Source organism: Agelaius phoeniceus, chromosome 1, assembly GCF_051311805.1.
Source record: "Agelaius phoeniceus isolate bAgePho1 chromosome 1, bAgePho1.hap1, whole genome shotgun sequence".
NCBI lineage: Eukaryota > Metazoa > Chordata > Aves > Passeriformes > Icteridae > Agelaius > Agelaius phoeniceus.
Window position 1 is genome coordinate 155307287 of NC_135265.1, and position 24915 is coordinate 155332201.

At 36.8% G+C, this 24915-nt stretch overlaps 1 long non-coding RNA gene across 1 annotated transcript in view; it reads right to left on the reverse strand.

Moving 5' to 3' along the window:
- Positions 1–5811: 5811 nt before the first annotated feature.
- Positions 5812–24915, reverse strand: part of LOC143696191 (uncharacterized) — a 35172-nt gene continuing 16068 nt past the window's right edge. Inside the window, exon 3 of the long non-coding RNA XR_013185648.1 lies at positions 5812–6012. This is a non-coding gene — a long non-coding RNA (uncharacterized LOC143696191). The remainder of the gene's footprint in view (positions 6013–24915) is intronic.

Consider the following 24915-nt stretch of genomic DNA (forward strand, 5'->3'; position numbering starts at 1 on the left):
TTTGGGATTTGAGGATTTGGGATTTTGGGATTTGGGATTTTGGGGTTTTGGGATTTGGGGATTTTGGAGTTTTGGGATTTGGGGTTTTGGGATTTTGGGATTTGGGATTTTGGAGGTTTGGGGTTTGGGGATTTTGGGGTTTGGGATTTGGGATTTGGGGATTTTGGGGTTTTGGGATTTTGGGGTTTGGGGATTTTGGGGTTTTGGGATTTTGGGGTTTGGGGATTTGGGGATTTTGGAGTTTTGGGATTTGGGATTTTGGGATTTTGGGGTTGGGGGATTTGGGGTTTTGGGATTTTGGGATTTGGGGTTTGGGGATTTTGGGATTTGGGATTTTGGGATTTTGGGATTTTTGGGATTAAGGGATTTGGGGATTTGGGGTTGGGATTTTCGGGATTTGGGATTTTGGGATTTGGGATTTTGTGGTTTGGGGTTTTGGGGTTTGGGGATTTGGGATTGAGGATTTGGGATTTTGGGATTTGGGATTTTGGGATTTGGGATTTTGGAGTTTTGGAGTTTTGGGGTTTGGGATTTTGGGTTTTGGGGTTTGGGGGTTTTGGGATTTGGGATTTTGGGATTTTGGGGTTTTGGGATTTTGGAGTTTTGGGATTTGGGGTTTGGGGATTTTGGGGATTTGGGGTTTTGGGATTTGGGATTTTGGAGTTTTGGGGTTTTGGGATTTTGGGGTTTGGGGGTTTGGGGATTTGGGATTTGGGGTTTGGGGATTGAGGATTTGGGATTTTGGAGTTTTGGGGTTTTGGGATTTTGGGGATTTTGGAGGTTTGGGGTTTGGGATTTTGGAGTTTTGGGGTTTCGGATTTTGGAGTTTTAGGATTTTGGGATTTGGGATTTTGGGTTTTGGGGTTTGGGATTGGGGTTTGGGATTTTGGGATTTGGGAATTTTGGGATTTTGGGATTTGGGATTTTGGGGTTTGGGGATTTGGGATTTTGTTTTTGGGGTTTGGGGATTTTGAGATTTTGAGGTTTTGGGTTTGGGGATTTTGGGGATTTGGGATTTGGGGATTTTGGAGTTTTGGGGTTTGGGATTTTGGGATTTGGGGATTGGGGATTTGGGGTTTTGGGGATTTTGGGTTTTGGGATTTGGGGATTTTGGGGTTTGGCGATTTGGGGTTTGGGGATTTTGGGATTGAGATTAGGGATTTTGGGATTTGGGGATTTTGGGATTTGGGGTTTTGGGGATTTGGGGATTTTGGGGATTTTGGGATTTGGGCATTTTGGGATTTGAAGATTTGGGGTTTTGGGATTTTGCAGATTTGGGACTTGGGATTTTTAGATTGGGGTTTGGGGATTTCGGATTTGGGGTTTGGGATTGAGGATTTGGGATTGGGGTTCTGGGATTTTGGGATTGGGGGATTGGGGATTGGGGATTTGGGGTTTTGGGATTTTGGGGGTTTGGGGTGGGGGGATTTGGGGTTTGGGGCTTTGGGATTTTGGGATTTGAGATTGAAGATTTGGGGTTGGGGGTTTGGGGATTTGGGGTTTGGGATTTTGGGATTTGGGGATTTTGGGGTTTTGGGATTTTGGGATTTTGGGATTTGGAGTTTTGGGGTTTGGGGATTTTGGGGTTTGGGATTTTGGGATTTTGGAGTTTTGGGCGTGGGGATTTGGGGTTTTGGGATTTTGGGTTTGGGGGTTTGGGGTTTGGGATTGGGGTTTTGGGATTGGGATTGAGGATTTGGGGTTTTGGGGATTTTAGGGTTTGGAATTTTTGGTTTGGGGTTTGGGGATTTGGGATTGAGGATTTGGGATTGAGGATTTGGGATTTTGGGATTTGGGATTTTGGGGTTTGAGATTGGGGATTTGGGATTTGGGGTTTTGGGATTTTGGGATTTGGGGATTTGGGGATTTGGGATTTTGGGATTTGGGGATTTGGGGATTGGGGATTTGGGATTTTGGGATTTGGGATTTTGGGATTTGGGGATTTTGGGATTTGGGATTTTGGAATTTGGGGATTTTGGGATTTGGGAATGAGGATTTGGGATTGGGAGTTTTGGGGTCTGGGACTTTGGGATGTCAATAAAAATCCCAATAAAATCCCCAATAAAACCCCCAAATTAAATAATAATAATAATAATAATAATAATAATAATAATAATAATAATAATAATAATAATAATAATAATTTATTTTTATTTAATAAATATTCCCCCAAAATCCCAATAACATTTCAAAAATTCCCCAAAAAATCCCCACAAACCCACCCCAAATCCCAATAAAATCCCAATAAAAGAATCCACAAACTTTTCCCATTTCTTTATTACAGAAAACCCTGAAAAATCCCAATAAAATCCCAATAAAATCCCAATAAAATCCCAATAAAATCCCAAAAAATCCCCAAAAAATCAGAATAAAATCCCAATAAAATCCGAATAAAACCCCAAATTTTTGGGGGTTTTTCCCCAACTTTTTTTTTGTTTTTTTCCCCAATTTTGACTTTTTTTCCCCAATATTTTTTTGGTTTTTCCTGAAGTTTTTCCCAAAGTTTTTGGGTTTTTCCCCCTGAAGTTTTTGAGGTTTTTTTCCTGCAGTTTCTGGGTTTTTCCCACAGTTTTGGGGTTTTTGTCCAAAATTTTTTTTGTTTTTTCCCAATTTTTTTGGTTTTTTTTTTTTCTGAAGTTTTTGGGTTTTTTCCTGGATTTTTTTTTGTTTTATCCTCGATTTTTGGGGTTTTTTTTCCTGAACTTTTGGGTTTTTTTCTCCAATTTTCTGGGTTTTTCCCCAAATTTTTTGGGTTTTTCCTCATGGTTTTTGGGGTTGTTTTCCTGAAGTTTTTGGGTTTATTTCAAAATTTTTTGGAAAAATTTTCCTGGATTTTTTGAGGTTTTTATCCCGGATTTTTTTTTTTTTTCCCTGGATTTTTTGGGGTTTTTCCTGGAACTTTTTGGGGTTTTTTTTCCCTGGATTTTTTGGGTTTTTTTCCTGGATTTTTGGGGTTTTTCCCTGAACTTTTTTGGGTTTTATCCTGAAATGTTTGGGTTTTTTTCATCTGAAATTTGGGTTTTTTCCAGGATTTTTGGGGGTTTTTATCCTGGATTTTTTGGGGTTTTTCCCGATATTTTTGGGGTTTTTTTTCCCAAAATTTTTGGGGTTTTTTCCTGGATTTTTTGGGGTTTTTTTCTTGCATTTTTTGGTTTTTTTTCTGGTTTTATTTGGGTTTTATCCAGGATTTAATTTTTAATTTTTCCTGGATTTTTCTTGGGTTTTTCCCGAATTTTTGGGGTTTTTTCCTGAAATTTTGGCGTTTTTTTCCTGGAACTTTTTGGGTTTTTTTCCCAAAATTTTTTGGGTTTTTTTCCTGGATTTTTTGGGTTTTTTCCCGATATTTTTGGGTTTTTTTTTCCCAAAGTTTTTGAGGTTTTTCCCCGATTTTTTGGGGTTTTTTCCTGGATTTTTTTGGTTTTTTTTCTTGCATTTTTTGGGTTTTTTTTCCTGGTTTTATTTGGGTTTTATCCAGGATTTATTTTTTAATTTTTCCTGGATTTTTTGGGGTTTTTCCCGAATTTTTGGGGTTTTTTCCTGAAATTTTGGGGTTTTTTTTCCTGGATTTTTGGGGTTTTTTTTCCAAATTTTTTGGGTTTTGTTCCTGGATTTTTTGGGGTTTTATTCTGGATTTTTTTGGGGTTTTTCCCGAATTTTTTGGGGTTATTTCCTGGATTTTTTGGGGTTTTATCCTGGATTTTTGGTTTTTTTCTCGAATTTTTGGGGATTTTTTTCCTGCAGGTTTTTGGGTTTTATCCTGAATTTTTTGGTTTTTTTTTCCCGTATATTTTTGGGATTTTGACCCCAGGTTTTTGGGTTTTTATCCTGAACTTCTTGGGTTTTTTCCCTTGGTTGTTTGGGGTTTTTATCCTGGATTTTTTTGGGTTTTATCCTGGATTTTTTGGGGTTTTTTTTCCAATTTTTTGGGTTTTTTCCCTGAATTTTTGGGGTTTTATTCTGGATTTTTTGGGGTTTTTCCCTGAACATTTTGGTTTTTTTTTCCCTGGATTTTTTGGTTTTTTTCCCCAAATTTTTTGGGGTTTTTTCCTGAATTTTTGGGGATTTTTCTGGACTTTTTGGGGCTTTTCCCCATAACTTTTTGGGGTTTTATCCCTGATTTTTGGGGTTTTTCCCTGAACTTTTTTGGGTTCTTTTTCCTAAACTTTTTGGGGTTTTATCCAGGATTTTTGGGGTTTTTTCCAGGATTTTTTGTGGTTTTTCCCTGATTTTTTTGTTTTTTTTTTCCTAAACTTTTTGGGGTTTTATCCTGGATTTTTTTGGGTTTTTTTTCCTGAATTTTTTGTTTTATTTCTCCCAATTTTTTGGGATTTTGCTCCCAGGTTTTTGGTTTTTATCCTGGATTTTTTGCTGTTTTATCCTGAATTTTTAGGGTTTTTATCCTGAATTTTTTTGGGTTTTTCCCTGAACTTTTTTGGGTTTTTATCCAGGATTTTTTGATTTTTTTCCTGGATTTTTTGGGGGTTTTATCCAGGATTTTTTGGGGTTTTTTCCTGGATTTTTTGGGTTTTTTCCCTGAATTTTTGGGGTTTTTCCCGAATTTTTTTGGTTTTTTTTCCTGGATTTTTTAGGTTTTTATCCTAAATTTTTTTTGTTGTTTTCACCTGAATTTTGCGTTTTTACCCTCGATTTTTTGGGTTTTTCCCGGGATTTTTTAGGTTTTTATCCAGAATTTTTTGGGGTTTTATCCTGAATTTTTGGGTTCTTTTTCCTAAACTTTTTGGGGTTTTATCCAGGATTTTTCTGGGTTTTATCCTGGATTTTTTGGGGTTTTCTTCCTGTATTTTTGGGGATTTTTCTTGACTTTTTGGGGCTTTTCCCCTGAACTTTTTGGGGTTTTATCCCTGATTTTTGTGGTTTTTTTCCTGGATTTTTGGGGTTTTTCCCGAATTTTTTTGGGTTTTATTCTGGATTTTTGGAGGTTTTATCCTGAATTTTTTTGGGGTCTTTCCCTGAACTTTTTGGGGTTTTATCCAGGATTTTTTGGGGGTTTTTTTGCCTGAACTTTTTGGGTTTTATCCTGAATTTTTTGGGTTTTTCCCTGAAGTTTTTGGGATTTTATCCAGGATTTTTTGTGGTTTTTTTCCTGGATTTTTGGGGTTTTTCCCGAATTTTTTTGGGTTTTATTCTGGATTTTTTGGGGGTTTTATCCTGAATTTTTTTGGGGTCTTTCCCTGAACTTTTTGGGGTTTTTTCCTCGATTTTTTGGGGTTTTATCCTGGATTTTTTGGGGTTTTTTCCTGGATTTTTTGGACTTTTTCCCTGAACTTTTTGGGTTTTTTTCCTGGATTTTTTAGGTTTTTACCTCGAATTTTTTTTCTGTTTTTATCACCTGAATTTTGCCTTTTTATCCTCGATTTTTTGCGTTTTTTCCTGGATTTTTTAGGTTTTTATCCAGAATTTTTTGGGTTTTTTTCCCCCGTTGTTTCTGGGATTTTGTCCCCAAGGTTTTGAGATTTTTGGGGTTTTATCCTCGATTCTTTGGGGTTTTTTTTCCTGGATTTTTTGTGGTTTTTATCCTGAATTTTTGGGGGTTTTTTTGGTGGATGTTTGGGATTTGAACCTGAACTTTTTTTGTGGTTTTATCCTGAATTTTTTTGTTTTTTTTACGGGATTTTTTAGGTTTTTATCCAGAATTTTTTGCGTTTTTCCCTGAACTTTTTGGGATTTTATCCAGGATTTTTTGTGATTTTTCCCTGGATTTTTTGGGGTTTTCCCCGAATTTTTTTGGTTTTTTCCCTGGATTTTTTAGTTTTTTATCCAGAATTTTTGGGTTTTTTCCCCTGATTTTTTTTTATTTTTTCCCCCAATATTTCCCTGCTTTCCCCCCCCGATTTTCCCATTTTTTTGTCCTTTTTTTGTTGCCTTTCCCTCATTTCCAGGCCAGGATTTCCGTGGTCGCCAGCCGGGCCAGGCTCTGGAATTCCACGTTCAGGAGGCGCCTCCAGAACCTTCGGGCCCGGCCAAAAACCTGAGCAGGGAAACGGGGAGAGCCTGGGGAGAGAGAGAGAATTCCCAAAAATCCCAAAAAATCCTCAAATCCCAAATAAAAAAATCCCAAATTCCCAAAAATCCCAAAAATCCTGAAATCCCAAATAAAAAAAATCCCAAATTCCCAAAAATCCCAAATCAGAAATTCCCAAATTTCCAAATATCCCAAATCGTAAAAATCCCCAAAATCCCAAATTTTCAAGAATCCCAAATCCCCAAAATCCCAAACCCCAAAATCCCAAATTCCCAAAAAATCCCAATCCCAAAATTGCCCAAAATCCCAAATTCTCAGCCCAAAATCCAAAAAAATCCCAAATTCCCAAAATTCCCGACCCAAAAATGCCAAAATTCCCAATTTAAAAACCCCAAAATTCCAGGGAAAATTGGCCAAAAATCCCAAATTTTCAACCCAAAATCCCAAATTCCCAAAAAATCCCAAATTCCCAAAAAATCCCAGCCCCAAATATCCCAAAATCCCAATTTAAAAATCCCAAATCTGAAATTCCCAAATTTCCAAAAATCCCCAAAATCCCCAAAATCCCAAACTCCAAAAATTCCCAGTCCCCAAATCCCAAAAATCCCAATTTAAAAATCCCAAAATTCCCAAAAAATCCCTAAAATCCCAAATTCATCAAAATCCCAATTCTAAAATTCCCAAATTTCCAAAAATCCCCAATTTTAAAAATCCCAAAAATCCCAAATTTTCAAGAATCCCAAATCCCCAAAATCCCAAAAAATCCCAGTCCCAAAATCCCAAAAATCCCAATTTCAAAATCCCAAAATTCCCAAAAAATTCCCAAAACCCCCAAAATCCCAAAGCCCCCAAAATCCCAAATCCGAAATTCCCAAATTTCAAAAAATCCCAAATATTAAAAATCCCAAAAATCCAAGAATCCCAAATCCCCCAAATCCTGAAATTCCCAAAATCCCAAACCCCAAAATCCCAAATAAAAAAAAATCCCAAATTCCTAAAAATCCCAAATCAGAAATTCCCAAATTTCCAAAAATCCCCAAAATACCAAAAATCCCAAATTCTAAAAATTCCCAAATTTCCAAAATCCCAAATCTGAAATTCCCCAAATCCCAAATTCCCAAAAATCCCCAAATTCTGAAAAACCCAAATTCCTAAAAATTCCAGGCCCAAAAATCCCAAATCCCCAAAATCCCCAAATCTGAAATTCCCAAATTTCCAAAAATTCCAAATCCCAAAATCCCAAATTCCAAAAAAATCCCAGTCCCAAAATCCCAAAAATGCCAATTTCAAAATCCCAAAATTCCCAAAAAATTCCCAAAAATCCAAACCCAAAACCCCCCCAAAAATCCCCAAATTTCCAAATTCCTAAAAATCCCAGTCCCAAAATTCCCCAAAATCCCAAATTCTCAGCCCAAATCCCAAATTCCCAAATTCCCAAAATTCCCAACCCAAAAATCCCAAAATTCCCAATTTTAAATCCCCAAAATTCCAGGCAAAATTGCCAAAAATCCCAAAAAATCCCAGTCCCAAAAAGCCAAAAATCCCAATTTCAAATCCCCAAAAAATTCCCCAAAATCCCAAAAAATCCCAAATTCCAAAAATCCCAAAAATCCCAAATTACCCCAAAATCCCAAATTCCCAAAAAATCCCAGCCCCAAAAATCCCAAAATCCCAATTTCAAATCCCCCAAAATTCCCAAATTCCCAAAACTCCAAACCCCAAAACCCCCAAAATCCCCAAATTCCTAAAAATTCCAGTCCCAAAATCCCAAAAAATCCCAAAATATCCCAGTCCCAAAATGCCAAAATTCCCAATTTAAAATCCCCAAAATCCCAAAAAATCCCAAAAATTCCCAAATTCCCAAAATTCTAAACCCCAAAATCCCAATTTCCCCAAATCCCCAAAATCCCAAATTCCCAAAAAATCCCAATCCCAAAATTGCCCAAAATCCCAAATTCTCAGCCCAAAATCCAAAAAAATCCCAAATTCCCAAAATTCCCGACCCAAAAATGCCAAAATCCCAATTTAAACCCCCCAAATTCCAGGCAAAATTGGCCAAAAATTCCAAATTCTCACCCAAAATCCCAAAAATCCCAAAATCCAAAAAAATCCCAGTCCCAAAAATGCCAAAATTCCCAATTGAAAATTCCCAAAATTGCCCAAAATCCCAAATTCTCAGCCCAAAATCCCAAAAAATCCCAAATGTGAAATTCCCAAAAATCCCAAATCCCAAATTTCTAAAAATTCCAGTCTGGAATCCCAAAATCCCAAATTCCCAAAATCCCAAATTCCCAAAAAATCCCAGTCCCAAAAAGGCCAAAATCCCCAAAATTTCAGTCAAAATTCCCCAAAATCCCAAATATCCCCAAAAATTCTGAGATCCTGAAAATTCCAGTCCAAAAATCCCAAAAATCCTCAAATCCCAAATAGAAAAATCCCAAATTCCTCCAAATCCCAAATCAGAAATTCCCAAATTTCCAAAAATCCCCAAAATACCAAAAATCCCAAATTCTAAAAATTCCCAAATTTCCAAAATCCCAAATCTGAAATTCCCCAAATCCCAAATTCCCAAAATTCCCAAAAAATCCTGAAATCCCAAAGAGAAAAATCCCAAATTCCTAAAAATCCTCAAATTCCTCCTTTTTAAACTCCGAAAATTCTGAAAAAATCCCAAATTCCCAAAACTCCAAACCTAAAAAACCCCCAAAATCCCCAAATTCCTAAAAATTCCAGTCCCAAAATCCCCAAATCTGAAATTCCCAAATTTCCAAAAATCCCCAATCCCAAAACTCCCAAAAATTCCAGTCCCCAAATCCCAAAAATCCCGAAATCCAAAATTCCCAAAATCCCAAATTCCCAAAAAATCCCAGTCCCAAAATTCCCAAAATTCCCAATTTCAAATCCCCAAAATTCCCCAAAAAATCCCAAATTCCCAAAAATCCCAATTTCAAATCCCCAAAATTCCAATCCCTGATTTCCCCAAAATCCCAAATTCCCAAAAATTCCCAAAAATTCCTGAAAATCCCAAAAATCCCAAATTCCCCCAAAATCCCAAATTGCCAAAAAGTCCCAGTCCCAAAATGGCCAAAAATCCCAAATTCAAATCCCCAAAATTCCCAAAATCCCAAATCTGAAATTCCCAAAAACCCCAAAATCCCCAAATCTGAAATTCCCAAATTCCCAAAATTCCAGACCCAAAAATGCCAAAATTCTGATTTTAAATCCCCAAAATTCCAGGGAAAATTGGCCAAAAATTCCCAAAAATCCCAAAAAATTCCAATCCCAAAATTGCCCAAAATTCCAAATTCTCAGCCCAAAAATCCCAAAAAATCCCAAATTCCCAAAATCCCAAAAATCCCAATTTCAAAATCCCAAAATTCCCCAAAAATTCCCAAAAATCCCAAATTCCCAAAACTCCAAACCCAAAAACCCCCAAAATCCCCAAATTCCTAAAAATTCCAGTCCCAAAATCCCAAATTCCCAAAATCCCAAATTCCCAAAAAATCCCAGTCCCAAAATTGCCCAAAATCTCAAATTCTCAGCCCAAAATCCCAAATTCCCAAAAATCCAAAATTCCCAAAAATCCAGACCCAAAAATCCCTATTTAAAATCCCAAAATTCCCAAAAAATTCCCCAAAATCCCAAATATCCCAAAAATCCCAATCCCAAAAATCCCAAATCTGAAATTCCCAAATTTCCAAAAATCCCCAAAATCCCAAAAATCCCAAACTCCAAAAATTCCCAAGTTCCCAAAATCCCAAATCTGAAATTCCCAAATTTCCCAAATTCTCCAAATTCCAATCCCAGATTCCCAAAAATCCCAAATTCCCAAAAACCCCAAAATCCCAAAAAACCCAAAATTTCCAAGAATCCCAAAAATCCCCAAAAAATCCCAAAGTCCCAAAAAATCCCAAACCCGAAATTCCCAAATTTCCAAAAATCCCCAAATCCTGAAATTCCCAAAATTCCCAACCCAAAAATGCCAAAATTCCCAATTTTAAATCCCCAAAATTCCAGGGAAAATTGGCCAAAAATTTCAAATTCTCACCCAAAATCCCAAATTCCCAAAAATCCCAAATTCCCAAAAAATCCCAAATTCCCAAATTCCCAAAATTCCCAATTTCAAATCCCCAAAATTGCCCAAAAAATTCCCCAAAAAATCCCAATTCCCCAAAAATCCCAATTTCAAATCCCCGAAATTCCAATCCCCGATTTCCCCAAAATCCCAAATTCCCAAAAATTCCCAAAAATCCCAAAATTCCCAAAAATCCCCAAAATCCCAAAATGGCCAAAAATCCCAATTTCAAATCCCCACAATTCCCAAAATCCCAAATCTGAAATTCCCAAAAAACCCCAAAATCCCCAAATCTGAAATTCCCAAATTCCCAAAATTCCCGACCCAAAAATGCCAAAATTCTGATTTTAAATCCCCAAAATTCCAGGGAAAATTGGCCAAAAATTCCCAAAAATCCCAAAAAATTCCAATCCCAAAATTGCCCAAAATCCCAAATTCTCAGCCCCAAAATCCCAAAAAATCCCAAATTCCCAAAAAATCCCAATCCCCAAAATTGCCAAAAATCCCAAATTCAAATCCCCAAAAAATTCCCCAAAATTCCCCAAAATCCCAAATATCCCAAAAATCCCAAATCTGAAATTCCCAAATTTCCAAAAATCCCAAAAATCCCAAATTCTAAAAATTCCCAAATCCCCAAAATCCCAAATCTGAAATTCCCAAATTTCCCAAATTCTCCAAATTCCAATCCCAGATTCCCCAAAAATCCCCAAAATCCCAAATTCCCAAAAACCCCAAATCCCAAAAAACCCAAATTTCCAAGAATCCCAAAAATCCCCAAAAAATCCCAAAGTCCCAAAAAATCCCAAACCCGAAATTCCCAAATTTCCAAAAATCCCAAAATCCTGAAATTCCCAAAATTCCCGACCCAAAAATGCCAAAATTCCCAATTTTAAATCCCCAAAATTCCAGGGAAAATTGGCCAAAAATCCCAAATTCTCCCCCAAAATCCCAAATTCCCAAAAATTCCCAAATTCCCAAAAAATCCCAGTCCCAAAATTCCCAAAATCCCAATTTCAAATCCCCAAAATTCCCAAAAAATTCCCCAAAAATCCCAAATCCCCAAAAATCCCAATTTCAAATCCCCGAAATTCCAATCCCCGATTTCCCCAAAATCCCAAATATCCCAAAAAATCCCAAAAATTCCTGAAAATCCCCAAAATCCCAAATTGCCAAAAAATCCCAGTCCCCAAAATGCCCAAAAATCCCAAATTTCAAATCCCCAAAATTCCCAAAATCCCCAAATCTGAAATTCCCAAAATTCCCAAAATTCCCGACCCAAAAATGCCAAAATTCTGATTTTAAATCCCCAAAATTCCAGGGAAAATTGGCCAAAAATTCCCAAATTCCCAAAAAATCCCAAAATCTCAAATTCCCAAAAAATCCCAAATTCCCAAAAAATCCCAGTCCCAAAATCCCAAAAATCCCAATTTAAAATCCCAAAATTCCCAAAAAATTCCCCCAAAATCCCAAATTCTTAAAAATCCCAGTCCCAAATATCCCAAAAATCCCAAAAATCCCAATTCCAAATTCCCAAATTTCCAAAATTTCCAAAATTTCCAAAAAATCCCCAAATTCCCAAAATCCCAAATCTGAAATTCCCAAATTTCCCAAATTCTCCAAATTCCAATCCCAGATTCCCAAAAATCCCCAAAATCCCAAATTCCCAAAAACCCCAAATTCCAAAAAAACCCCAAATTTCCAAGAATCCCAAAAATCCCCAAAAAATCCCAAAGTCCCAAAAAATCCCAAATCCGAAATTCCCAAATTTTCCAAAATCCTGAAATTCCCAAAATTCCCGACCCAAAAATGCCAAAATTCTCAATTTTAAATCCCCAAAATTCCAGGGAAAATTGGCCAAAAATTCCAAATTCTCAGCCCAAAATCCCAAATTCCCAAAAAATCCCAAATTCCCAAAAAATCCCAGTCCCAAAATCCCAAAATCCCAATTTCAAATCCCCAAAATTCCCAAAAAATTCCCCAAAAAATCCCCAAAATCCCAATTTAAAAATCCCCAAAATTCCCAAAAAATTCCCCAAAATCCCAAATTCTTAAAAATCCCAAAAATCCCAAAAATCCCAAAAATCCCAAATATCCCAAAAACCCCAAATCTGAAATTCCCAAATTCCCAAAAATCCCCAAAATCCCCAAAATCCCAAACTCCAAAAATTCCCAAATTCCCAAAATCCCAAATCTGAAATTCCCAAATTTCCCAAATTCTCCAAATTCCAATCCCAGATTCCCAAAAATCCCCAAAAATCCCCAAATTCCCAAAAACCCCAAATGCCAAAAACCCCAAATTTCCAAGAATCCCAAAAATCCCCAAAAATTCCCAAAGTCCCAAAAAATCCCAAACCCGAAATTCCCAAATTTCCAAAAATCCCCAAATCCTGAAATTCCCAAAATTCCCGACCCAAAAATGCCAAAATTCCCAATTTTAAATCCCCAAAATTCCAGGCAAAATTGGCCAAAAATTCCCAAATTCCCCAAAAAATCCCAAATTCCCAAAATTGCCCAAATTCCCAAAAAATCCCAGTCCCCAAAATCCCAAAAAATCCCAAAAATCCCAAATTCCCAAAAAATTCCCCAAAATCCCAAATTCCTAAAAATCCCAAATTCAAATCCCCAAAATTCCCAAAAAATTCCTCAAAATCCCAAATTCCCCAAAATTCCCAAATTCCCAAAAGATTCAAATCCCAAAGTCCCAAAAAACCCCAAAAATTCCCAACCCCCAAAATCCCAAATTCCTGAAAAATCCCAGGTCCAAAATTCCCCAAAATCCCAAATTCTCACCCCAAAATCCCAAATTCCCAAAATCCCAAATTCCCAAAATTCTAAACCCAAATATCCCAAAAATCCCAATTTAAAATCCCCAAAATTCCAGGGAAAATTGGCCAAAAATCCCAAATTTTCACCCCAAAATCCCAAATCCCCAAATTCCCAAAATTCTAAACCCAAAAATCCCAAAAATCCCAATTTAAAATCCCAAAAATTCCAGGCAAAATTGCCAAAAATCCCAAAAAATTCCAGTCCCAAAAAGCCAAAAATCCCAATTTCAAATCCCCAAAAAATTCCCCAAAATCCCAAAAAATCCCAAATTCCAAAATCCCAAAAATCCCAAAAATCCCAAATTCCCCCAAAATCCCAAATTCCCAAAAAATCCCAGTCCCCAAATCCCAAAATCCCAATTTCAAATCCCCAAAATTCCCAAAATCCCAAAATCTGAAATTCCCAAAATTCCCAAAAATCCCCAAATCTGAAATTCCCAAATTCCCAAATTTCCAGACCCAGAAATGCCAAAATTCTGATTTTAAATCCCCCAAAATTCCAGGGAAAATTGGCCAAAAATCCCAAATTCTCAACCCAAAATCCCAAATTCCCAAAAAATCCCAGTCCCAAAATCCCTAAATCCCAATTTCAAATCCCCCAAAATTCCCAAAAAATTCCTCAAAATCCCAAATTCTCAGCCCAAAATCCCAAACTCCCAAAATTCCCAAATTCCCAAAATCCCAAATCTGAAATTCCCAAATTTCCCAAATTCTCCAAATTCCAATCCCAGATTCCCAAAAATCCCCAAAATCCCAAATTCCCAAAAACCCCAAATTCCCAAAAACCCCAAATTTCCAAGAATCCCAAAAATCCCCAAAAAATCCCAAAGTCCCCAAAAATCCCAAACCTGAAATTCCCAAATTTCCAAAAATCCCCAAAATCCTGAAATTCCCAAAATTCCCGACCCAAAAATGCCAAAATTCCCAATTTTAAATCCCCAAAATTCCAGGGAAAATTGGCCAAAAATCCCAAATTCTCACCCAAAATCCCAAATTCCCAAAAAATCCCAAATTCCCAAAAAATCCCAAATTCCCAAAAAATCCCAGTCCCCAAAATCCCAAAATCCCAATTTCAAATCCCCAAAATTGCCCCAAAAATTCCCCAAAAAATCCCAAATCCCCAAAAATCCCAATTTCAAATCCCCGAAATTCCAATCCCCGATTTCCCCAAAATCCCAAATATCCCAAAAATTCCCAAAAATTCCTGAAAATCCCAAAAATCCCAAATTACCCCAAAATCCCAAATTCCCAAAAAATCCCAGTCCCAAAATGGCCAAAATTCCCAATTTCAAATCCCCAAAATTCCCAAAATCCCCAAATCTGAAATTCCCAAAAACCCCAAAATCCCCAAATCTGAAATTCCCAAATTCCCAAAATTCCCGACCCAAAAATGCCAAAATTCCCAATTTTAAATCCCCAAAATTCCAGGGAAAATTGGCCAAAAATTCCCAAAAATCCCAAAAAATCCCAATCCCAAAATTGCCCAAAATCCCAAATTCTCCCCCCAAAATCCCAAAAAATCCCAAATTCCCAAAATCCCAAAAATCCCAATTTAAAAATCCCAAAATTCCCAAAAAATTCCTCAAAATCCCAAATTCTTAAAAATCCCAAAAATCCCAAAATCCCAAATCTGAAATTCCCAAATTTCCCAAATTCTCCACATTCCAATCCCAGATTCCCAAAAAATCCCAAAAATCCCAAAATCCCAAAAAACCCAAATTTCCAAGAATCCCAAAAATCCCCAAAAAATCCCAAAGTCCCAAAAAATCCCAAACCCAAAATTCCCAAATTTCCAAAATCCCAAAATTCTGAAATTCCCAAAATTCCCGACCCAAAAATGCCAAAATTCCCAATTTTAAATCCCCAAAATTCCAGGCAAAATTGGCCAAAAATCCCAAATTCTCCCCCCAAAATCCCAAATTCCCAAAAAATCCCAAATTCCCAAAAAATCCCAGTCCCAAAAATCCCAAAATCCCAAATTTCAAATCCCCAAAATTCCCAAAAAATTCCCCAAAAAATCCCAAAATCCCCAAAAATCCCAATTTCAAATCCCCGGAATTCCAATCCCCGATTTCCCCAATTCCCAAATATCCCAAAAATTCCCAAAATTGCCCCAAAATCCCAAAAATCCCAAAATCCCAAATTGCCAAAAAATCCCAGTCCCAAAATGGCCAAAAATCCAAAATTTCAAATCCCCAAAATTCCCAAAATCCCCAAATCTGAAATTCCCAAATTCCCAAAATTCCAGACCCAAAAATGCCAAAATTCTGATTTTAAATCCCCAAAATTCCAGGGAAAATTGGCCAAAAATCCCAAATTCCCCAAAAAATCCCAAATTCCCAAAATTGCCCAAAATCCCAAATTCTCAGCCCCAAAATCCCAAATTCCCAAAATCCCAAATTCCCAAAAAAAATCCCAGTCCCAAAAGGCCAAAAATCCCAATTTCAAATCCCCAAAATTCCAAATTCTCACCCAAAATTCCCAATTTAAAATCCCAAATTCCCAAAAAATCCCAGTCCCAAAATTGCCAAAATTCCCAAATTCTCGCCCCAAAATCCCAAAATTGCCCAAAAATCCCAAATTCCCAAAAAATTCCAGTCCCAAAAAGACCAAAATTCAAATTTAAAATCCTCAAAATTGCCCAAAATCCCAAATTCTCACCCCAAAATCCCAAATTCCCAAAAAATCCCAAATTCCTAAAAAATCCCAATCCCAAAATTGCCCCAAAATCCCAAATTCTCTGCCCAAAATCCCAAAATCCCAATTTCAAATCCCCAAAATCCCAAATCCCCAAAAAATACCAATTCCAAATCCCCAAAATTCCAATCCCCGATTTCCCCAAAATCCCAAATATCCCAAAAATTCCCAAAAATTCCTAAAAATCCCAAAAATCCCAAATTCCCAAAAAAAATCCCAGTCCCAAATTGCCAAAAAATCCCAATTTAAAATCCCCAAAATTCCCAAAATCCCAAATCTGAAATTCCCAAAAAACCCCAAAATCCCCAAATCTGAAATTCCCAAATTCCCAAAATTCCAGACCCAAAAATGCCAAAATTCTGATTTGAAATCCCCAAAATTCCAGGGAAAATTGGCCAAAAATTCCCAAAAATCCCAAAAAATTCCAGTCCCAAAATTGCCCAAAATCTCAAATTCTCACCCCAAAATCCCAAATTCCCAAAAAATCCCAAATTCCTAAAAAATTCCAGTCCCAAAAATGCCAAAAATCCCAAATTCAAATCCCCAAAATTCCCAAAAAATTCCCCAAAAATCCCAAATTCCCAAAAATCCCAGTCCCAAATATCCCAAAAATCCCAAATCTGAAATTCCCAAATTTCCAAAAATCCCCAAAATCCCCAAAATCCCAAACTCCAAAAATTCCCAAATCCCCAAAATCCCAAATCTGAAATTCCCAAATTTCCCAAATTCTCCAAATTCCAATCCCAGATTCCCAAAAATCCCCAAAATCCCAAATTCCCAAAAACCCCAAATCCCAAAAACCCCAAATTTCCAAGAATCCCAAAAATCCCCAAAAAATCCCAAAGTCCCAAAAAATCCCAAACCCGAAATTCCCAAATTTCCAAAAATCCCAAAATCCTGAAATTCCCAAAATTCCCGACCCAAAAATCCCAAAATTCCCAATTTTAAATCCCCAAAATTCCAGGGAAAATTGGCCAAAAATTCCAAATTCTCATCCCAAAATCCCAAATTCCCAAAAAATCCCAAATTCCCAAAAAATCCCAAATTCCCAAAAAATCCCAGTCCCCAAAAATCCCAAAATCCCAATTTCAAATCCCCAAAATTCCCCAAAAAATTCCCCAAAAAATCCCAAATCCCCAAAAATCCCAATTTCAAATCCCCGAAATTCCAATCCCCAATTTCCCCAAAATCCCAAATTTCCCAAAAATTCCCAAAAATTCCTGAAAATCCCAAAAATCCCAAAAATCCCAAATTCCCCCAAAATCCCAAATTGCCAAAAAATCCCAGTCCCAAAATGGCCAAAAATCCCAATTTCAAATCCCCAAAATCCCCAAAATCCCAAATCTGAAATTCCCAAATTCCCAAAATTCCAGACCCAAAAATGCCAAAATTCTGATTTTAAATCCCCAAAATTCCAGGCAAAATTGGCCAAAAATTCCAAATTCCCCAAAAAATTCCAATCCCAAAATTGCCCAAAATTCCAAATTCTCAGCCCCAAAATTCCCAAAAAATTCCCAAATTCCCCAAAAAATTCCAGTCCCAAAATCCCAAAAATCCCAAATTCAAATCCCCAAATTCCCAAAAAATTCCCAAAAATCCCAAATTCTTAAAAATCCCAAAAATCCCAAATATCCCAAAATTCCCAAATCCCAAAAATCCCAAATCTGAAATTCCCAAATTTCCAAAAATCCCCAAAATCCCCAAAATCCCAAACTCTAAAAATTCCCCAGTTCCCAAAATCCCAAATCTGAAATTCCCAAATTTCCCAAATTCTCCAAATTCCAATCCCAGATTCCCAAAAATCCCCAAAAAATCCCAAATTCCCAAAAACCCCAAATTTCCAAGAATCCCAAAAATCCCCAAAAAATCCCAAAGTCCCAAAAAATCCCAAACCCGAAATTCCCAAATTTCCAAAAATCCCAAAATCCTGAAATTCCCAAAATTCCCGACCCAAAAATGCCAAAATTCCCAATTTTAAATCCCCAAAATTCCAGGCAAAATTGGCCAAAAATCCCAAATTCTCACCCAAAATCCCAAATTCCCAAAATTCCCAAATTCCCAAAAAATCCCAAAATCCCAAAATCCCAAAATCCCAATTTCAAATCCCCAAAATTCCCAAAAAATTCCCAAAAATTCCCAAATCCCCAAAAATCCCAATTTCAAATCCTCGAAATTCCAATCCCCGATTTCCCCAAAATCCCAAATATCCCAAAAATTCCCAAAAATCCCAAAAATCCCAAATTCCCCCAAAATCCCAAATTGCCAAAAAATCCCAGTCCCAAAATGGCCAAAAATCCCAATTTCAAATCCCCCAAAATTCCCAAAAAATTCCCCAAAATCTGAAATTCCCAAAAAACCCCAAAATCCCCAAATCTGAAATTCCCAAATTTCCAAAATTCCAGACCCAAAAATGCCAAAATTCTGATTTTAAATCCCCAAAATTCCAGGGAAAATTGGCCAAAAATCCCAAATTCCCCAAAAAATCCCAATCCCAAAATTGCCCAAAATCCCAAATTCTCACCCCAAAATCCCAAATTCCCAAAAAATCCCAGTCCCAAAAATCCCAAAATCCCAATTTCAAATCCCCAAAACTGCCCAAAAAATTCCCCAAAAATCCCAATTTCAAATCCCCCAAATTCCAATCCCCGATTTCCCCAAAATCCCAAATATCCCAAAAATTCCCAAAAATTCCTGAAAATCCCAAAAATCCCAAATTCCCCCAAAATCCCAAATTGCCAAAAAATCCCAGTCCCAAAAGGCCAAAATTCCCAATTTTAAATTCCCAAAATTCCCCAAAATCCCAAATCTGAAATTCCCAAAAAACCCCAAAATCCCCAAATCTGAAATTCCCAAATTCCCAAAATTCCAGACCCAAAAATGCCAAAATTCTGATTTTAAATCCCCAAAATTCCAGGGAAAATTGGCCAAAAATTCCAAATTCCCCAAAAAATCCCAAATTCCCAAAATTGCCCAAAATCTCAAATTCTCAGCCCCAAAATCCCAAAAAATCCCAAAATCCCAAATTCTTAAAAATCCCAAATTCCCAAAAAATCCCAGTCCCAAAATCCCAAAATCCCAAATCCCCAAAAACCCCAAATTCCCAAAAATCCCAAATTTCCAAGAATCCCAAAAATCCCCCAAAAATCCCAAAGTCCCAAAAAATCCCAAACCCGAAATTCCCAAATTTCCAAAAATCCCAAAATCCCAAATTCCCAAAATTCCCGACCCAAAAATGCCAAAATTCCCAATTTTAAATCCCCAAAATTCCCAAAATCCCCAAATCTGAAATTCCCAAAAAACCCCAAAATCCCCAAATCTGAAATTCCCAAATTCCCAAAATTCCAGACCCAAAAATGCCAAAATTCTGATTTTAAATCCCCAAAATTCCAGGGAAAATTGGCCAAAAATTCCAAATTCCCCAAAAAATCCCAAATTCCCAAAATTGCCCAAAATCTCAAATTCTCAGCCCCAAAATCCCAAATTCCCAAAATTCCAAATTCCCAAAATTCCCGACCCAAAAATCCCAAAAATCCCAATTTAAAATCCCAAAAATTCCAGGCAAAATTGCCAAAAATCCCAAAAAATTCCAGTCCCAAAAAGCCAAAAATCCCAATTTCAAATCCCCAAAAAATTCCCCAAAATCCCAAAAAATCCCAAATCCCCAAAATCCCAAATTCTCAGCCCAAAATCCCAATTTAAAATCCCAAATTCCCAAAAAATCCCAAACCCAAAATTGCCAAAAATCCCAAATTCTCAGCCCAAAATCCCAAAAAATCCCAATTTCAAATCCCCAAAATCCCAAATTCCCAAAAAAATCCCAAATTCCCAAGAAATTCCAGTCCTAAACGGCCAAAATTCCCAATTTTAAATCCCCAAAATTCCAGGCAAAATTGGCCAAAAATCCCAAATTCTCCCCCCAAAATCCCAAATTCCAAAAAATCCCAAAATCCCAAAATTCCAGACCCAAAAAAGCCAAAATTCCCAATGTAAAATTCCCAAAAATCCCAAATTCCAGAAATTCCCAAAATTCCAAAATCCCAAATCTGAAATTCCCAAATTTCCCAAATTCTCCAAATTCCAATCCCAGATTCCCAAAAATCCCAAAGATTCCAAAAATGAAATTCCCAAAAAAATCCCAAATTCCAAAAATCCCAAAGACCCAAAAATCCCAAATTCTCAACCCCAAAATCCCAAATTCCCAAAAAATCCCAGTCCCAAAAAGCCAAAAAATCCCAAAATCTGAAAAACCCCAAATTCCTAAAAATCCCAGTCCCAAAATCCCAAATCCCCAAAATCCCAAATCTGAAATTCCAAAATAACCCCAAAATCCCCAAATCTGAAATTCCCAAATTTCCAAAAATCTCCAATCCCAAAATCCCCAAAATCCCAAATCTTAAAAATCCCAAAAATCCCAAATTCCCAAAATCCCAAATTCCCAAAAAATCCCAGTCCCAAAAGGCCAAAAATCCCAAATTCCCAAAAATCCCAATTCCAAATTCCGTCCCCAAACTCCAAAAATCCCAAATTTTCAATCCCAAATCCCCAAAAATCCCAATTTCAAATCCCCGAAATTCCAATCCCCGATTTCCCCAAAATCCCAAAATTCCCAAAAATTCCTGAAAATCCCCAAAATCCCAAATTCCCCCAAAATCCCAAATTGCCAAAAAATCCCAGTCCCAAAATGGCCAAAATTCCCAATTTCAAATCCCCAAAATTCCCAAAATCCCCAAATCTGAAATTCCCAAAAAACCCCAAAATCCCCAAATCTGAAATTCCCAAATTCCCAAAATTCCAGACCCAAAAATGCCAAAATTCTGATTTTAAATCCCCAAAATTCCAGGGAAAATTGGCCAAAAATCCCAAATTCCCCAAAAAATCCCAAATTCCCAAAATTGCCCAAAATCCCAAATTCTCAGCCCAAAATCCCAAATTCCCAAAAAATCCCAAAAAATCCCAAAATCCCAAAAAATCCCAAAATCCCAAAAAATCCCAGTCCCAAAATGGCCAAAAATCCCAATTTCAAATCCCCAAAATCCCCAAAATCCCCAAATCTGAAATTCCCAAATTCCCAAAATTCCAGACCCAAAAATGCCAAAATTCTGATTTTAAATCCCCAAAATTCCAGGGAAAATTGGCCAAAAATCCCAAATTCTCCCCCCAAAATCCCAAATTCCCAAAAAATCCCAAATTCCCAAAAAATCCCAGTCCCAAAATCCCAAAAATCCCAATTTAAAAATCCCAAAATTCCCAAAAAATTCCCAAAAAATCCCAAATCCCCCAAAATCCCAATTTCAAATCCCTTAAATTCCAATCCCCGATTTCCCCAAAATCCCAAATATCCCAAAAATTCCCAAAATTCCCCAAATTCCCAAAAATCCCAAATTGCCAAAAAATCCCAGTCCCAAAATGGCCAAAAATCCCAATTTAAAATCCCCAAAATTCCCAAAATCCCAAATCTGAAATTCCCAAAAAACCCCAAATCCCCAAATCTGAAATTCCCAAATTTCCAAAATTCCAGACCCAAAAATGCCAAAATTCTGATTTTAAATCCCCCAAAATTCCAGGGAAAATTGGCCAAAAATTCCAAAAACCCCAAAAAATCCCAAATTCCCAAAATTGCCCAAAATTCCAAATTCTCAGCCCCAAATTCCCAAATTCCAAAAAAATCCCAGTCCCAAAATCCCAAAAATCCCAATTTAAAAATCCCAAAATTCCCCAAAAATTTCCAAAAATCCCAAATTCTTAAAAATCCCAGTCCCAAATATCCCAAAAATCCCAAAAATCCCAAATCTGAAATTCCCAAATTTCCAAGAATCCCCAAACTCCCAAATCCCAAACTCCAAAAATTCCCAAATTCCCAAAATCCCAAATCTGAAATTCCCAAATTTCCCAAATTCTCCAAATTCCAATCCCAGATTCCCAAAAATCCCCAAAACCCCAAATTCCCAAAAACCCCAAATTCCCCAAAACCCCAAATTTCCAAAAATCCCAAAAATCCCCAAAAAATCCCAAAGTCCCAAAAAATCCCAAACCCGAAATTCCCAAATTTTCCAAAAATCCCAAAATCCTGAAATTCCCAAAATTCCCGACCCAAAAATCCCAAAATTCCCAATTTTAAATCCCCAAAATTCCAGGGAAAATTGGCTCAAAATTCCAAATTCTCCCCCCAAAATCCCAAATTCCCAAAAAATCCCAAATTCCCAAAAAATCCCAGTCCCAAAATCCCAAAATCCCAAATCCCCAAAAACCCCAAATTCCCAAAAATCCCAAATTTCCAAGAATCCCAAAAATCCCCCAAAAATCCCAAAGTCCCAAAAAATCCCAAACCCGAAATTCCCAAATTTCCAAAAATCCCAAAATCCCAAATTCCCAAAATTCCCGACCCAAAAATGCCAAAATTCCCAATTTTAAATCCCCAAAATTCCCAAAATCCCCAAATCTGAAATTCCCAAAAAACCCCAAAATCCCCAAATCTGAAATTCCCAAATTCCCAAAATTCCAGACCCAAAAATGCCAAAATTCTGATTTTAAATCCCCAAAATTCCAGGGAAAATTGGCCAAAAATCCCAAATTCCCAAAAAATCCCAGTCCCAAAATCCCAAAAATCCCAATTTAAAAATCCCAAAATTCCCAAAAAATTCCTCAAAATCCCAAATTCTTAAAAATCCCAAAAATCCCAAATATCCCAAAAATCCCAATCCCAAAAATCCCAAATCCAAAATTCCCAAATTTCCAAAAAATCCCCAAAATCCCGAAAATCCCAAACTCCAAAAATTCCCAAATTCCCAAAATCCCAAATCTGAAATTCCCAAATTTCCCAAATTCTCCAAATTCCAATCCCAGATTCCCAAAAATCCCAAAAAATCCCAAATTCCCAAAAACCCCAAATCCCAAAAACCCCAAATTTCCAAGAATCCCAAAAATCCCCAAAAAATCCCAAAGTCCCAAAAAATCCCAAACCCGAAATTCCCAAATTTTCCAAAAATCCCAAAATCCTGAAATTCCCAAAATTCCCGACCCAAAAATGCCAAAATTCCCAATTTTAAATCCCCAAAATTCCAGGGAAAATTGGCCAAAAATTCCAAATTCTCAGCCCAAAATCCCAAAAATCCCAAAATCCCAAAAAATCCCAAATTCCCAAAATCCCAAAATCCCAATTTAAAAACCCCAAAATTCCCAAAAAATTCCTCAAAAAATCCCAAATCCCCAAAAATCCCAATTTCAAATCCCCGAAATTCCAATCCCCGATTTCCCCAATTCCCAAATATCCCAAAAAATCCCAAAAAATCCCAAAAATTCCCAAAATTCCCAAAAATCCCCAAAATCCCAAAATGCCCAAAAATCCAAATTTCAAATCCCAAAATTCCCAAAATCCCAAATCTGAAATTCCCAAAAAACCCAAAAATCCCCAAATCTGAAATTCCCAAATTTCCAAAAATCTCCAATCCCAAAATCCCAAAAAATTCCCAAATTCCCCAAAAAAACCCAGCCCCAAAAGGACAAAAATCCCAATTTAAAAATCCCAAAATTCCCAAAAAATTCCCCAAAATCCCAAATTCTTAAAAATCCCAATCCCAAATATCCCAAAAATCCCAAATTCCCAAAAAATCCCAAATCTGAAATTCCCAAATTCCCCAAAAATCCCCAAAATCCCCAAAATCCCCAACTCCAAAAATTCCCAAATTCCCAAAATCCCAAATCTGAAATTCCCAAATTCCCCAAATTCTCCAAATTCCAATCCCAGATTCCCAAAAATCCCCAGAAATCCCAAATTCCCAAAAACCCCAAATTCCCAAAACATCCAAATTTCCAAGAATCCCAAAAATCCCCAAGTCCCCAAAAATCCCAAACCCGAAATTCCCAAATTCCCAAAAATCCCAAAATCCTGAAATTCCCAAAATTCCCGACCCAAAAATGCCAAAATTCCCAATTTTAAATCCCCAAAATTCCAGGGAAAATTGGCCAAAAATCCCAAATTCTCAGCCCAAAATCCCAAATTCCCAAAATTGCCCAAAATCCCAAATTCTCAGCCCCAAAATCCCAAATTCCCAAAATCCCAAAAAATCCCAAAATCCCAAATTCCCAAAATTGCCCAAAATCTCAAATTCTCAGCCCCAAATTCCCAAAAATCCCAAATTCCCCAAAAAATCCCAGTCCCAAAAAGCCAAAAATCCCAATTTAAAAATCCCAAAATTCCCAAAAAATTCCTCAAAATCCCAAATTCTTAAAAATCCCAGTCCCAAAAATCCCAAAAATCCCAAATCTGAAAATCCCAAATTTCCAAAAATCCCCAAAATCCCAAACTCCCAAATCCTGAATTCCAAACATTCCCAAATTCCAAAAATCCCAAATCTGAAATTCCCCAAAACCCCAAATTCTCCAAATTCCAGTCCCAGATTCCCAAAATTCCAAAAAATCCCAAATTCCCAAAAACCCCCAAATCCCAAAGCCCCCAAAATCCCAAATCCCAAATCTTAAAAATCCCCAAAAACCCAAATTTCCAAGAATCCCAAATGCCCAAAATCCCAAATTCCTAAAAATTCCAGTCCCAAAATCCACAAAATCCCCAAATCCAGAATCCCAAAAATCCCCAAATTCTGAAAAACCCAAAATTCCTAAAAATTCCAGTCCCAAAAATCCCAAATCCCCAAAATCCCCAAATCTGAAATTCCCAAATTCCCCAAAAAATCCCAGTCCCAAAATCTCAAAAATCCCAATTTCAAATCCCCAAAATCCCAAATTCTCAGCCCAAAATCCCAATTTAAAATCCCAAATTCCCAAAAAATCCCAGGCCCAAAATTGCCCAAAATCCCAAATTCTCAGCCCAAAATCCCAATTTAAAATCCCAAATTCCCAAAATCCCAAAAACCCCAATTTCAAATCCCCAAAATCCCAAATTCTCAGCCCAAAATCCCAAATTCCTAAAAAATCCCAAATTCCCAAAAAATCCCAAAATCCCAAAAATCCCAATTCCAAATTCAGTCCCCAAATTCCAATCCCAAAGTCCAAAAATCCCAAATTTTCAATCCCAAATCCCCAAAAATCCCAATTTCAAATCCCCGAAATTCCAATCCCCGATTTCCCCAAAATCCCAAATATCCCAAAAATTCCCAAAATTCCCAAAAATTCCCCAAAATTCCCCAAATTCCCCCAAAATCCCAAATTGTCAAAAAATCCCAAATCCCCAAATTCCCAAAATTCTAAACCCAAAAATCCCAAAAATCCAAATTTAAAATCCCAAAAATTCCCAAAAAATTCCAGAAAATCTCAAATCCCCAAAACTCCAAACCCAAAACCCCCAAAATCCCCAAATTCCTAAAAATTCCAGTCCCAAA